The sequence below is a fragment of the Bos grunniens genome, chromosome 1, assembly GCF_055505025.1.
Source record: "Bos grunniens cultivar Pamir isolate PY7600 chromosome 1, Bosgru_T2T1.0, whole genome shotgun sequence".
Lineage (NCBI taxonomy): Eukaryota > Metazoa > Chordata > Mammalia > Artiodactyla > Bovidae > Bos > Bos grunniens.
Window position 1 is genome coordinate 59,071,908 of NC_141165.1, and position 14,757 is coordinate 59,086,664.

The window sequence follows — 14,757 nt, forward strand, 5'->3', positions numbered from 1 at the left end:
AGAAGTTGACAGCACAAATATTGGAGAAGATACGGGAACTCCTAGTCATTGCTGGTCCAGTATTAGTTCTTTTCAGTTAAACCATTGTATCTCACCTGTTTCCTGCCAGGACTGTCTAATATACACATTCTTACTTATGTTCTAGTTCTTAGGCTCATGGTTATTGGGTATATGTGTTGTTATATCTCATAAAATATTTGTTATTACATTGTATAATGCCTATATTTTGTTCTTCTTTTACATGTATTAAAAGGAAAAATGTAAATTTAAAAATAATTTATTATCAACACAGTAAATCAATAAAAAATTTGTAAGTTGCATTTGTGATTTACTTCTAGTTCAAAGATATCTAATTGAACAGAGGTTTTTATTTATACTAATCACATTTAAAAATCAAATTTTAGATGTGCTTGAATTCCTGCATTTGTATGAAAGAGGCTTCTGAAATTTCCCTATTTCTGAAATTTAGCTGATGTTTTAGTCCTCCCAAATAGTGACTATAATCAAGAAGAACATACTTTATAAATTTCAAAATTATTTATTCTGATTTACAGTTCAAAAAATTGCTTTTAAATACATTTGACTTTTATAGAAAGCTTGGGTGTCAGATAGATAAGGCAGTTTTTAGAAGGACTATTAAAATAAGCAGAAACTAAGTCTTTAAGATGGTAAATTACCTACACAGGTCCACACATTAGCTAGTTGCATAGATTATACTTGACTCTTCACTTTTTGTCTATTCTCTCCCTTACACCATTTTACCTGAAAAGATAATAATAAGCTTGTAAGTCTGTGAAATGTTTCACCACTTTGAAAATGCCTTCCACATCACGTCATCTGTTTTGATTCTCACATTCACCCTTGAGTTTCTTTAGCATATTTCTTCCTTCTCATAAAATACATAGAGCATAATTGAAACCAAACGTAGTATTAGCCATGAAAATATAATATCTTTCTGTTAAAAATTTTATTAGATAATCAAATCAAAGTAACAGTAAAATAATCTTGCTTTTGTTTCATAAACCACAGCTATATTTACTCATTTGTCTGAGAAATAGCTAATATTAACTAGTTCAGAATTTCTTGGTTTTTGTTTTAAAATAAGTGCATGAACGAAAGAATGAATGAATGGTCATATCATCCAAACAGCTTCTGCTTTTCTGGACTTTGTGAAGAGAGCCAGAAACATGCTCCTCCCTCTAGAAATTTACTTATTTTTCACTTAACAGAGTACAAAGAAACTCTTTCAGGAAGTATGTCTTTAAATATTAATTTAAATACATTGAGTATTGTGCAAATGAATAATGTAGTATTATTAAGCAGGATTATTTATTTTCAATCTTATTTATAAACATTCTGCTTAAATTCTTTTGCTCTTTCCTTAATGCCCATGTGGTCCTGCCAGCGAATGGTAGTCTGGTTACAGGCAAACTATATTTCACATCCCATCAACCCCACCTGCTCACACTTGGCAGTGTTTGACTTGAGTTGCTGCTCATTAGAGGCTCTGGCAGAGAGAAAGAGTGGGTAGAAGAAGCAATGAAACCAGTGCCTGAAAAGTGAAACTGAGGTTTAGGTTTTATATGGGATTTTATTTGGTGAGTGGTTACACTGCTTTTCATTATACCAGATAACAGGTTGCTGGCAGCATATTTAAGAGATATGGAACTTTTAAGGGGCTGAACATGATATTAAAGCTTGATGAAATGAAGTCTAATCGGTGCCCCATAGTCATACATGTGCCAGGAAATGTACACGCTGGTGCTTTAATTGTAATCAGCCATTCCTTTAAAACAGCTACAATCTCCACTTTGCTGCACAAGGAGAATCTAGGAAACAATGCCATTAAGAGTTTATATGCCATCTTATGCTCCACGTTCTTCATAACATTACATCAGTTCTACAGGCATTTTCTGCTCCATTTACCAAACTGGCTCTAGTCAATGAAGTTTTGCATTATAAGCCCCCAGGGAAGAAAATAATGCAGGAGTTTTACTGTCCATATTAATGCTATTTAATATATTACTCAAACATGTACTTAAGACCAACAATTCTGATTACACAACTTTGGTTTAAAGTGGCTTCCAAACTGACTTCTTAACTGGCAACTTCTCAACTGCTCTCGTCTTCCCAAACTTCTCTTCGGCCGATAGGAGGGTCCAGGGAGTACAGCCTGAGATGCCTCAGACTGGATGGTATTCATGTTATAAACTTCATTGTCTAAAAAGAAAGAGAAAAATAATGTCCAGCCTGTTTGTTTTGCTTTGTTTTTCCAAAAGTTGTGTGTTTGAATGTTGCTTCAACTGAAACTAATCCTCACGTACCTCTTGGGAGGATAATGTCTCTGAAAAATGGTTTAACATTCTAAAAATGATGTGAGTCCAAAAGTTAGTTTGAAGTAGGAGTGAATAGTGAGGTAGAACAGCATTCTGTCTCTTTTTTGTAGGATTTGGATTTCACTCTCCTCCTTTTGAGTAGGAGAAAACAGATCTGTCTTTTCTCTGTTTGGATAAGGAAGGGAGAGGGCTTAAAGAAGAGAAATGTGTTCAATACCAGCTGTTTCCTAACTCAAGTCCTGCATAAATTCTTTCTTGGGCTAGACATACTAGAACAAAACCCTAAAGAGAATGGAAAATGGAGAGTGAATCAGTGAAACCAATTTTATCATTCTAAATGAAAAATTTTTAGAGAAAAAAAGAAAAACTAAGGGATAAATTAATCACAGTTCAATTCAGAACCTGTGATAAATATGTAGGTTTCTAATAATAGCTCTGAGCTCTACTGTAGTGGGAGAAACTTCAAGGCATCTCTGAGTGATAAACACCAGGTACTAATTCTTTTCATAAGGGTGTTTAACATATTTAAGCAATTCTTACCAGATAGGTAAACCAAGTAATGTGGTTGTCGTTTTCAGTCGCCAAGTTGTGTCCAATTCTTTGCAACCCCATGGACTGCAGCACACTTGTTCCTCTGACCTCTACAGTCTCCCAGAGTTTGCTCAAATTCATGTATCAAATAACACCCTCTCAAAATTGAGAAACTTTAATTTTTGGAGAATTGTGTCTTTAACATATAGCCTTAATATAATCTTACTAATAATAATATCAGGGTGTTCATATCAAAACAATATCTAGACTTAATATTTAGAGATTCTTTGCCAAGTTCAAGATCTCATTAGCAAGATTTAACTCATAAACATATGGCTAAATAAATTTACAGAGCAGGTTTTGGATGCGTGTGTTTAAGCTCAGCAAAAATTTAATTATTTCAGTATAAAAATTTGAGTAAAACATAAAGAATAGCATGTCAAATGGAAATTAAAAGTAATGCTTCAGTATGGGTGCATACTTTATTCATTTTCACCATTGACACGTCTGCTTAAAGCTGATAAGTTGGACCTCCAGGTAAGCTAGAATTCTATCTTCCCTTGACCCACCCATTGTTTTGTGAGAAAATATGTACTACACAAGCTTTTTTCTGCCCTGTCTTATCCAGATGCTCTCTTCACAGAAATTTTTCATTTCTTTCACTGGCATCATTTTTTTTAATTTGCTCAAACAAAAGAACATTTCTCTATATTCTACTGCAGGTTCTATACTATTGCCTGGATTTTTCATCCCTCCAAACCACCCTCAACTCTGCCATATGAAAAGTCATGGACCTTGGAATTCAGCAGACCTGGGTCCAAGCACCATTACTATCTCTTACTAATATGTATCCTTTTAAACTTAATATTATGAGCATCATTTTCCTCCTCTAGACAATGAAACAGTTTTGTAGGTTAAAATAAGAATTAGGGAGAAGGCAATGGCAACCCACTCCAGTACTCTTGCCTGGAAAATCCCATGGGCGGAGGAGCCTGTTAGGCTGTAGTCCATGGGGTCGCTAAGAGTCGGGCACAACTGAGCGGCTTCACTTTCACTTTTCACTTTCTTGCATTGGAGAAGGAAATGGCAACCCACTCCAGTATTCTTGCCTGGAGAATCCCAGGGACTGGGGAGCCTGGTGGGCTGCCATCTATGGGGTCGCACAGAGTTGGACACGACTGAAGTGATTTAGCAGCATAAGAATTAGAGATACTGTGCAATGATAATGTTGAACTTTTGGAAGCTCTTTAAAAATTTTTTTTATTGACACATAGTTAATTTACTATGCTGTGTTAGTTTCAAGTATACAATAAAGTGAATCAGTTATACATTTACATGTATCTACTATTTTTTTAGATTCTTTTCTCCTATAGATCATTACAGAGTAGTGAGTAGAGGTAAAATAAGGAACTAAAGGAAGCTAGAATAAAAATGAATGAAAAGCCATCCCTGTCCCTTCCAAACAGAGCTGGTGCGTGCTCAGCCTAGGTCTGTGGGGATCCGCCAATGGTCCATGAGAGAGCAGTGAGTCTTCTCCCAGAAAGGAGTCCTTGGCCGGAGTTTCTCTTTCCCAGTGACTAAGTCATCTGGGCAAGGGAAGCGAAGCCTGAAATGTTCGGGATTGCTGTGAGGGGAAGTCAGCCCGACAGGCTGAGTTGCCTTTCTTGTCCTTGGCATTGTAACAGTGCACGGTCTTCTGTTGTTCCTGGAACCACTCGAGCATATAATGAATGGAGTACCAGTGATTGGAAACGGTCGGCCCTCGATGATATTTCCGCAAGTTGTTTTCTTTCTACAACTTGGTAATGGATTTTTCTAACTTTAACAGGATGGTTGAAGTGTCTCATGATTTTATGTGCTGTTGCCCCCTCTGGAGCCAACTCTGTCCAGTTATCATGTCATTTAAAAAAAAAAAAAAAACACTGAAAATCAACCCCTCTCCAAAACTGTAAATGTTTTCCTTGGAAGGTTACATGATCCTAAGCAAACAAACAAAGTGAAGAGCCATTCTGGTTTTTCTGGAGACATTGGAACTCTTTTTAAAATGAGTTAAGTTTTTGGATCTATAGATTAGGTTCACTGAATTCTGCAGAGGTCAGGGGAGACTAAGGAACGTTTGACAGTCTGGGCAGGAGGGAAATGGAGCTCTATGAGGCTGGCCCTTGCTGTGAACTGAGGCCTGGTGGGCCAGTTAAATGAAAGGTAAGACAGATGACTAAGTTGTGAGTACTAAGTAATGAAGGCAGACTAGCCAGACATACCCGGGTTAAAATCCCAGCTCCACTACTAACTAGATAGATGACCTTAGACAAAATTCTTAAAATTCATTAGCTTCAAATTTTATATCCTTTGTGGAACTGTGAGTATTAATACATATTGAGTGCTTATTATATGCTGGGCACTGTTCTAAGCATTTTTGTTTATAACATTCTATTTAATAATTTTTATAATAATCCTATAAGGTATAAAGCAAATATTACTATTTGAATTTTAAGGATAAGAAAACTAAGAGAAAGCACTCTTAGCTGAAGCTAACAAAGTTGGTAACGACAAAGTTAGAATTTTAATCTATGCAATTAGATGCCAAAGCCTATATTTTTAACCATTATGTTATAACTCAGAGAAGGCAATGGCACCCCACTCCAGTACTCTTGCTTGGAAAATCCCATGGATGGAGGAGCCTGTTAGGCTGCAATCCACGGGGTCGCTAAGAGTCGGACAAGACTGAGTGGCTTCACTTTCACTTTTCACTTGCATGCATTGGAGAAGGAAATGGCAACCCACTCCAGTGTTCTTGCCTGGAGAATCCCAGGGACGGGGGAACCTGATGGGCTGCTGTCTATGGAGTCGCACAGAGTCAGACACGACTGGAGCAACTTAGCCGCAGCAGCAGCAGCAGGACCTCCTCACCACTAAGGTAAACTCAGGGGTGATTAGAGATTCTCTAGAGTCAGTTTCAACTTTGGAGAGGGATCTCTTTCTCCTTCATTGTTAATTTATTTATAAATTAATACATTTATTAATATATTAATTTATTTCCTTAGAAAGAGAAAATTAAATGAAGCCATTTTTTCATTTTTATTCTGTTATTTTTAGCTTTCTATTAATTAATAGATCTTATGATTCTTTTCCCTAATTTTTTTTTTATTCTTATTTTCTCAACTGATCCATTGATTGTCATTTCATCTGTTGAGTTTCTGTGCTGTAGACACCATCCCATTGGAAAAGACACTGATGCTGGGAAAGATAGAGGATGGGAGAGGAGAAAGGAGCGACAGAAGATGAGATGGTTGGATGACATCACTGACTCAAGGGATATGAGTTTGAGCAAACTGCAAAAGATTGTGAAAGACAGGGAAGCCTGGCATGCTGCAGTCCATGGGACTGCAAAGAGTCAGACGCGACTTAGCAACTGAACAGCGACAGCTGCCGTGAAGACAACATTCTAACTCAATGGCTACACACTGGAAGGTAGAGTTCCTTCTTCCGTTACTGCTGACACACTGTGCCTTAATGCTTTATGGAAAGCCCCAGCTTTAGTCCACCTTGAAGATAAAACCACAGAATTAACCACAAGGCCTACTTCATACCTTCCAGAGGCCCCATCCAGATTATTCTTCATATCTCCCAGCATGCAAGAAAAAGAAAAACCCCAAAATCCAAGCTAATTTAAACCTTTAAATTTATAGAATTTAAAGTATTGAATCAACCAGCCTAATTTTCAGATTTCCATTCATTAATGTATTTTTTTTTCTTTTGAGCTCCTTAAAGTGTTCTTGATTTCCTACATTATCTCCTACCATGAACACTTTTCTCCAGCTCCACTAATGTCCTTCTTTCTAGTTTTTACCTTATTTTCCCAGCCACTCGGATTCTGCTTCCACAGCCACACATCTTGTGTGTGCCCTCCCCACTGATGGCCCTTCATCAATCTACAAGCAAATTTATGTTATATACAAATATTTTTGCTGACAAACTTCACCCTGTGATAATTCTTTGTACCCTAAGTGTGAAACAAATTTTCAGTAAATTATTGATTATATAAAGATAGATGGCTTATGAATTCTTTGCTAAGCATATATGTAGATACATACCACATGAGGTAAGACATTTGTCTGGTGACAGGTCCCGTTGAAGGAGGAAACAGACAGAGCTGGACTCCATCTTAGGCCAGGCTGTGAACATTAGGCTACACTCATGGTCACCCAATGGACAACACCCAATGGACTCTGAACTTTGTGCCCGGTGTCTATAGAAGTGGCATGCCAATGGGAAACCAGACCCCAGGATAAAAGAGCCTCAGGACTTGTACTTGGACTCTCCGTTGCCTAAAAGAATATGCTAATTATCTCTGTAACAGAACAAAGTGGTAAATTCCATTATGTTTATCGGGATATGACCACAGTCCTATTGATAAGTGTCCACTGATTATCTAATCTTGTGACACATGAATCATGGGTTAACTTTGATCGTATCTCTCTTTTACTTTGTCCAGACTAGTTTCAAGGAATTTGGGGAGGTGGGTTTGAGCAAGTACATTAAGGGTATATAAGGTTTTCACAAAAACTGGCCGGGGTCCTTGGCTAAGAGGAGACTCTGCCTTGGGCCCGCCGGTGTAATAAACTGCACTCCACTATCTGCATTGTCCTTCTGAGTGAGTTTGTTTCCCGGGACTCGTGGCTACAACACTGTCATTGTTACTCAGTTTGTATCACAATCTTACATGGGCTGAAAAGCTGCTTTACAAGTGTACCCTACACATTTTGTATGTGTCTGTTTAGTATCTTGTAGTACATTGTTTTGAGGAAGAAAACTTGATTTTTTTTTTAACTTTTCCTAATTAATTCTGTCATTTGGTCTCCTGCAGAGTTCCTACTGGACTGTTTTCTGAGATAATAAAAGCATGTCAATAGTTCTTTTCTCCTAATCTAGTCAGATTTCTTAACACCCCTCATGATTGCTTTAATTTTTAAAAATTCTGATTTATTCTTCTACATTTCTTAACTAATGTCGGTGTATGTGACCCATTTCAGCATTCTTAATTTTTAAAATAACTTTGCTTTATTCTAAATGTTTAATAAACCAACCAACCAACAAATAAGTAAATAAAAATAAATAGATCAGATCAACAAATTAAAAAGGGCCTTCTGATAGGGAAAGTCCAATACCACTTTGATATTCTTGAATGAATTCACACGAGAAATCTAGATCCATGTGGTACATAAACTGAGTTTAGCAACCAAGTCTGACCAACTGGCCATTTCACCAGACTCATAGAAGCTCTTATTTTTAACTGAAGAATGAAATTTGCATTGATTACCTACACAGACTGACATTCATTTGAGAGAACATGATCAATCTACAGCAAGCACACTAGCCAACTAGCACATTCATTGGAAAACAGCTTCAGCTTAGAGTAAAATTTATATGTTCTTTCCTTTTATTCAGCATGGGCAATAGCAACTTCTTGGTTTTGCTTAAGTATTATCTATTCCAGCTTATACATTGTTTACTTTTCCTAATGTAATAATAACACCATGGCACAAATGCATTCTTTCCATGTGAGATAATTATATGAATTAAGTCAGTCCAATACTTACACCTAGCTTGAGTTCAAAACAGTTTTAGTTTTTTTTCTTTTTTAATGTTTTGATTATAAGCAAGTAAATGAGCATATGTCCAATTACATTTTGGGTGCAATAGCTTTAGCCACCACATTTTGGCATTTTATTTTATTAGCTAAAAGTTCACATATGGTTTCCATGTCTCCAAGCTGTCTTTAAGGATACAAGAGTTGTATAACCTAACATTGTTTTCTTTCCTTTTTGCTCCCAGCCCCCTCTGCATTTTTCACATATGCTCCCTTATAGAGGTACCTCTCATAGTTTTAAAGATTATATGTGCAAATTGTGAAAATCTGAAAGTTTCCTGGTGCTTTGAAGAGACGATGAAAGGAATGCTTCTAGCCCTAAAATTTTTACCTAAAAAAGGAAAAAAAAATTAATGAATACCAAAATGTTTGCTATAGAAACAACAGCATTAGTATGCAAATATAACAAGTTTACAATGATTTTTTAGTTGCTTCCTTCTCATGGCATGGTGCCATGCTGGAGTCCTCATAGTCCCTTTCCTCTTTAGAACCCTCCCCGGCAACTTTGGAAGGAAGGAATGGGGGAGGTTAAGTGAACATCTTAAAGACTGAAATGTGTAAGAGCCAGCCATGCTGGTGAAGGACACAGGATAAGGGAGCACAAAGAAACACATTCAGCTCCTTTTACTTTCAGCATTCTGCCCTATATCTGTGTTACTGACACAGTTAATGATTTGGAAAATTGTAAAACTTGCATATTTCGGTCAAGAGTTAAAGACAACCCTTTCTAAACAACTAAAACTTGGTTATTTTTTAGGTGTGTTACTCTAGAATTTTAAGAGCCTTGGGGTAAATCCAATCTATTTCAGTTACCTTGCTTGTATATTGAAAATGTCATATCCAAATTACAAAGAAAGTGGGAATTTTGAATATATTGTTGATTTACAAAGATTTCTGAAACTTCATATACACATAGTGTTACTATTAGACGCTCTTTACATTGTATATATATTTGATTAAAAAATAAAAACACTAAGACCTTGAAATAGTCCACATTGTTAATTTGCGCTAAGCATGCTATAACAGTAGAAAAGAACTCTGCTTTCAAAGATTTACTTAAAAAGCTATTTGTAGGCAATCCTTGAGAACTAGGACATGGAATATTTTGTCTCTTTTCTCTTAAGGAAGAAATCTGATGGGTGTCCCATGTAGGTGATATGATGAAAAGTGTTTGAGCTTCACAGACCAGCCAACATCTACCTGTCCAGCTGATTTTCTTCTCTTATCCCTCTGGGCAAAAAATGTCTTTTTAGGTGATAGAAAAATCTTTGTTCCTTTCTGGGAAGTATTAATAGATCACAGAAGAAAGTGAACTGCTTTCCAAATGGTTTTAGTCTTTTTTCTATAAAAAATCATTAACAATCCAAAGGAGACATGTAGAGATATACTTTTTTTCAGTTATAATATATTGCACTTGAGCTGTGGAACATATACCAATAGTGTTATTTAGAATTCGGGCATACTATGAATGTTGAAGTGCAAATACCTTGTTCTGCCTTTAAGTTCACTTTTCAAATATGTCTGTCACTTATATTAACTACCTCCTTTCTATATTTTGGCTCATTTGGACTTTTGGGGGAAGTCAGTTTTAGTGACCAGTAGCCAGACAAAGTTATTGTTTGTTGTTTAGTTTCAAAGTCATGTCCAACTCTTTTGCTACCCCTTGGACTGTAGCCCACCAGGCTCCTCTGTCCATGGTGTTTCCTAGGAAAGAATATTGGTGTGGGTTGCCATTTCCTCCTCGAGGGGTTCTTCCTGATGTAGGGATCAAACCCGCATCTCCAGCATTGGCAGCCAGGTTCTTTACCACTGAACTACCAGGGAAGATCTTAAGGAAAGTGAGTGTTACAAATTTATAGTTGAGTCAGAAGTTTCAATTTCCTTTAAATTTGGCAGAAATGTATTCAAGACTGATTGTTCACTTACAATGTCCAGACCTAACATTAATAGAATTTAATCTAAAGAATACATATCTGTTTTACAGAATTGAGTTTAGTGGTTTAACTGCTCATATCACATGATATGAATCTTGTAGAAATTAGGATGCTTTCAGACTGTGGTGTAAGACCTAATATATATACCATTGTTCCCTGTTAGAGATCTCCTGTCACTGTATTATTTCTAAACAGGCTAATCTTTATATTATTATCCATTTTAATGCTATTTGGAGAGAATGTACAGAGTCTTATACAAATGTTCTCAGGAATAGTAATTATTTTAATGGTAATAGAAATAGTAGGTGCCATTGATGAAACATCTTCTCTGTGCCTCATACTATGTTAAATGCACTACATTCATTATCTAGTTTAATGCTCCAATAATAATCTTATCCCCATGTTGTACACCAGAAAAAAAGAAGCTTAAAGAGATTACAAGTAACTGTCTTTAAGTTATACTACCCGGAAGTGACAAAACTGAAATTTAGCCCAAATCTTTCCCTGTGAAAAGGTTAAAAGATAATGGTACCAATGTATGGTAGAAATTACCCTTTTAAAACTAGAGCATTTGACTAAGAATATTATGTAAATTGGAAATGTTTAAGAGTTTCACTAAAAAGCATTTTGAAGAGAAATATAATTTTTATTTAATATTTTTGTAATAAACAATATATGCATGAGGTATAAAATGCCAGCTAGAAAAGTCTATATAGTAAAAAGCTTATCTTTACTCTGACTTATAATCCTCAGTTTTCCTCCTAAGAGGAAACTAAAGCCACCTGTTTCTTATTCCTCCTCATAGAGATACCCATCACATATATAAGCAAGGGCATGTAGGCAAGCATGTGCACGCATGCACACACACACACATTCTTCCTTACCCAACCCCTAATCTTTCCTTCCTTATAATGGAAGCTCATTCTGTTCTGGGGAAAAATGTGCCTTGCTAAAATACCATATTTCCAAGATACCTTACCATTTGAACAGTTATTCAATACGGTTCTGGCCAAAGAGAGGAAAACAGAAATCGATACTTGGGGCTTTGAGGAATTTTCTTTGGAAGGCTGCAGAATGTACAGTTTCACTTCTCTCTGTCTGAAATATCAGTAAGATGTTGGCAAGGGAACAACCATCTTGTAATAAGTAGGTGGTAAGCCACACGGTGAGAATTAGTGAGAGAAAGAAAGAAGCAGCCTAGACCTTTGTTGGTACAATGGTGTCCTTGTGGTGGCACCAGACTGCTTTTCTTTGTTAGAAAATTGAATTTCTAATTTATGCTTCATCCTTTTAGCAACAGTATAATATTCTACTTTGTGGATGTAATGTAATTTCTCATCCACTATTAAATTCCATTTAGGTTGTTTTCATGCTCCTGTTGAAGACAATTTTGCAATGAATATCCAGATTCATGCCATTCTGTGCATGAGTGCATGTATCTGTGCAATAAATTTCTAGAAGCAGAGTTGCTTGGTCAAAGATGTGCCTGTTTAGGAAGTTTAGGTGCTGTCAAATTGCTTGTCATAGAAATCACTGCAGTTAATTGACATGAGTTTATGAAAAAGCAGGTTTCTCCACATTCTTATTAATATAAAATTTTAGATTTTGTGTTCCAAATTGAAAAGTAAAAAAAAAAAGAAGATCCATATGTAGTTTTAATTTAAATTTCTATTATTATAAATAAGGGTGAAAATTTTTATATATTTTCATTTATTTCCCTTTTCCACAGACTTTGTGATTCCTCATTCCAATTTCCCTGTGTTCATTTTTATCGAACTATTCAAAGGAAATTTTCAAATACTAGGAAAATGATTTCTTTATTCTTATATAATTTATACATTCCTAGCTTTTAATTTGTACTTAACGTTTTATGTTTTTTATCCATGCAGATTCTTTTACACTTCATTGAATTTATTAAGGCAATTGAATTCAGTTTACATAACTGAAAAGGCCTTCTCCATTCAGATTATAAAAACATCCTTCTATGAATTTGACTATTTGATCCATCTTAGAATTCATTTTGGTGTAGCTTATGAGGTAGAGTTCAACATCAGTTTCTTCCAGATGTTTACTCAGTTGTTCCAATGTAACTATTGTAACTATTGTAACTTTCTCCTTACTAATTTTAGTGCCACTTTTATCATGGACGAGATGCCTATCCATATCTGAGTCTATTTATGGCCATTTTGATCTACTCCATTAACCAACCTGTCTAGTCCTATGTCGGTATCACACAGCTTTAATTACTATAGCTTTTTAATATGATTCTACATGGGGCTTAGCTCCTCATTATTTTCATGTTTCAATATTTTTCTTGCTCTTCTTGCTTGTCTATTTTTCCACAGGAACTTTAAAAATAATATGTCTGCTTCTGAAAAAGATTCTCTTCTTATGAATTGAGCATTAAACATATAAATTAATTAAGCAAAAATCTCTGAGATGTTGCATCTTGCTATCCAAAAATGTTATGCACATTTTCATTTATTTTAATCTTATTTTATTTCCTTGGTAACATCTTATGATTTTCTTCTTATAGATCATATCCATTTTCTGTTCATTTATTCTTCTTTGCTGTCAAAGTGGTGTCCATTTCATCTCTTAGTTTGCCATTGTTTTATACTTGATTTCAGAAGCCTAACATTTTCCTTAAAAACCTATCAAATGCATTTCTTGCTTGTGAAGCTTTTAAATTCATTTCCTTGAATTTTCTAGGTAAATAGTGGTAATTTTTTTCCTTTCCAATTTTTAAGCCAATTATTGCTTCCTTTTGTCCAATTGCAAAGACTAAATAGAAGTTCAAATTCAAATTAGAGCTCATTTTAACTACAAAAATATTAATATACTCTCCCAACTTGGCTCCCTACCCCATCTGCAATGCTATTAAATTTACTCTGTTACAGCCTCTCCTGGAAGACCTTAACAATCCACAGAAAATTTATGTTAGCTACAACTATGTTTTGGTAGAAAACAAGGCTGTAGAGAAATGTAAAAATGTTGATTTAGTTAAAAGTTATATTGAAAGCCAATGGAATTTCTAAATAATGAAAATATTTACAAGCCTTAGCTAACAATTCGATCTTAAATAATAATTGCACCAATAAAATTCAATATAAAGAACAATGTTTCCCTGGATTTTAGTGCAAAAAAAAAAAATCTGTTTGAAAAATTCCTCCCTTAATCAAAATGTTGTTGTTGTTCAGTTGCTGATTTGGGTCCAATTCTTTGTGACCCCATGGATTGCAGCACACCAGGTTTCCCTGTCCTTCATTATCTCCTGGAGTTTGCTCAAACTCATATCCATTGAGTGGGTGATGCTATCTTAACCATCTCATCCTCTGCCACCCCCTTCTCCTTTTGCCTTCAATCTTTCCCAACATCACGCTCTTTTCACTGAGTGAACTCTTCACATCAAGTGGCCCAAGTATTGGAGCTTCAGCATCAGTCCTTCCAATGAATATTTAGGGTTGAATTTAGGGTTGATTTCCTATTGTATTGACTGATGTGATCTCCTTGCTGTTGAAGGGACTCTCAAGAGTCTTCTCTAGCACTACAATTTGAAAGCATCAATTCTTTAGCACTCAACCTTCATTATAGTCCAATTCTCACATCCATATATGACTACTGGAAAAACCGTATCTTTGACTATATGGACATTTGTCAGCAAAGTGATATTTCTGCTTTTTAAAATGCTGGCTAGGTTTGTCATAACTTTCCTTCCAAGCAGCAAACAACTTTTAATTTCATTGCTGCAGTCACCATCTGCAGTGATTTTGGAGCCCAAGAAAATAAAATCTGTACTGCTTCCACATTTTCCCCTTCTATTTGGCATGAAATGATAGGACCAGATGCCATGATCTTAGTTTTTCGAGATCACTCAACTTAAAATGTTGAGTTTTAACCCAGCTTTTTCACTATCCTCTTTCACTCTCACCAAGAGCCTCTTTAGTTCCTCTTCACATTCCACCATTAGAGTGGTATCATCTGCATACCTGAGGTGGTTGATATTTCTCCTGGCCATCTTGATTCCAGCTTGTGATTCATCCAGCCCAGCATTTCGCATGATGCACTCTGCATATAAGTTAAATAAGCAGGATGACAATATACAGCTGTGAAGTACTCCTTTCCTAATATGGAACCAGTCTGTTGTTCCATATCCAGTTCTAACTGTTGCTTCTTGACCTCATACAGGTGTCACAGGAGAGAGAGAAAGTGGTCTGGTATTCTTATCTCTTTAAGAATTTTCCACAGTTTGCTGTTATCCAGTCAAAAACTTTTGTATAGTCAATGAAGCAAAAGTAGGTATTTT

The 14,757-nt window shown here is 35.8% G+C and overlaps 1 long non-coding RNA gene across 1 annotated transcript; it reads right to left on the reverse strand.

Annotated features, from left to right (window-relative positions):
• Positions 1 to 1,990: 1,990 nt before the first annotated feature.
• LOC147379489 (uncharacterized) lies at positions 1,991 to 7,218 on the reverse strand. The gene is made up of 2 exons (XR_015133325.1): positions 6,962 to 7,218; positions 1,991 to 2,220 (listed from the first exon to the last, which is right to left on the reverse strand). It is a non-coding gene; the product is annotated as an uncharacterized LOC147379489 (long non-coding RNA).
• Between the last annotated feature and the right edge of the window lie 7,539 nt (positions 7,219 to 14,757).